Source organism: Pinus tabuliformis, chromosome 7 (assembly GCF_031772625.1).
Source record: "Pinus tabuliformis cultivar Carrire ecotype Pingquan chromosome 7, CPIR1, whole genome shotgun sequence".
Classification (NCBI taxonomy): Eukaryota; Viridiplantae; Streptophyta; class Pinopsida; order Pinales; family Pinaceae; genus Pinus; species Pinus tabuliformis.
The window spans coordinates 1,198,011,733-1,198,013,985 of NC_142293.1; positions in this window are offsets into that span (position 1 = coordinate 1,198,011,733).

A 2,253-nucleotide genomic window follows, 5' to 3' on the forward strand; every position below is an offset into this window, starting at 1 on the left:
TAGTCTATTTCATTCCAGTCTAAGACACAAGAACATATGACTCTTAAATACCTAACACATACATAATATTTACAATATTTCATCTGTTACTAAACATCTAAAACACTAATAGTATCATTGTTTTATTAATAATTAAGACATAAAAGTTTGGATGCTTATCTGTTCGCTCCCTTGTAGTTTGTAGTTCCTCTTCGGGAAGATCTCGCCACTCACTCGTGAGTCTAGCAATTATGTCTAGACTCTCCCCTGAGCTCTTCCTCCTCCAAACAGTAGTTATGAGGTTTGTCACAGTCTGGTATCTTGAGGCATCAGGGCTAACTGTCCAACATCAAGTCACATACCTTTATGACTGTACTCAGATTTCACACTAGTTTATTCCACTGAGCTAGAGGAATTTCTGAAGGCAGTATTCTGCTCTCTTGACCAATCTACTATTTGTCTCTCCTCCATTCTCCAACCCCCTAGGCCTTCCTCAAATTCCTCTTTTGACGAGACAAGTGAGTACACACCTTAATTGTCTCAGGAGGTTAGCAACTGTTTCTTTCAGTTCCTGTCAAAATAATTTAACTCTTAATACTCATTAATTGTAAAACAAGATGTTCTGGCCACCCAACCACAATTATTTAATGTTTTGTATCGAGTGTTTGATGACAAAGTCATGAATAGAAAATAAATTAATAAGTGAAAAAAATAACCCAAGTTAAATGTCAGTATAACGTGGGGTGTTACACCTTCCCCCCTTACGAGGAACATTGTCGCTGGTGTTCTTCTCTGAATTATGAAAATATTGCCGGACAAGCTTTCTGCATGAAATCCTCTTCTTCCCAGGTGGCCTCTTCCGGGCCAAAGTGCTTCCATTTCACTTTAACTAGGGTGATGGATCATTTCCACAAGGTTGTTTCTCTCTATTTGAGAATATGAAGAGGCTCTGCCAAAAAAATCCTTCCGGTTCGACTTGCACATTTTTACAGACCGTCATCAGAAACTTTGAAAGAAAAAATTATACACTACTTGTTCTATTAACTGATTTACCTGTACATTTTCCTAGTTAATTATATGCTAAGGGTTGTACATAGATTTCTTTAAGAAGGAGACATGAAAAACATTGTGAACCCAGATATGGCTTGGTAATGGAAGCTTGTATGCAACAGGTCCAATCCATTCCAAAACTTGAAAAGGACCACAATACTGAGGTGCTAACTTAGCATAACCCCTCCATTGTAAGGTACTTTTCCTTGGCTTGATGCACAAATACACATGATCCCCTACCTAGAACTCCCTATACATTCTTCTATTATCCACATAAACATTTTGTTTTTCATAGGTGGCTTTTAAGTCATAACGAATTTTTTTAAGTGTCTCCTCCATCTCGGCTAACATATCAGGACCTAGTGTTAGTCTGTTGACATAACTATTCCAATCTATGGGCACCCTGCACTTTCTTCCATACAATGCCTCAAAAGGACTCATTCCCAACGAATCATGGTGTCCATTATTATAAGCAAACTAAACTAAGTGGAGGTAATCTTCCCACTTATGTGGTTGTTGCATCACAAACATTATTAACATATCTTCTAAAATTTGATTCACTTGCTCCGTCTGACCATCCATCTGAGGGTGGTATGCGGTACTAAATTGGATCTGTGTGCCCAGTCTATAAAAAAGGGTTTTCCAAAATGTGCATGTAAATTTTATATCCCTGTTAGAAATTACCACCTTGGGTATTCTGTGCAATCTAAAAATTTCTCTCATAAAAATATACGCAATTTTAACAATTTTGTAAGTGGATTTTACCAATATGAAATGAGCAATTTTTCTTAGCTTATCAACCACCACCATAATTGAGTCGTGTTGCTTCTTGGTTCGGGGCAAACCTGTGATGAAATCCAAGGTAATTATCTCCCATTTCCACTCAGGAATGGGCAATGGTTGCAATAGCCCTGCTGGGTGTTGATGTTCTTCTTTCACTAATTGACACTCCAAACATTTAGCTAAATATTCAGTAATATATTTTCTTACACCTGGCTAGAAATAACCTTTCTTGATAGCTGAAAGTAGTTTCTGGTATCCTGGGTGGGTAGCATATGGTCTCCAATTGTTTAACAAAACTTTGATTAGGAACATAATTTTAGTTTCTAAAAGTTAGTAGTTTATCAAGATTTATGCCATATTCATATCCCCCCCCCCCTTTTTTGAGCACCAATTGTATGCTTCCAAATAAAATCATACTCCAGATATTTGAGGGATACTTTT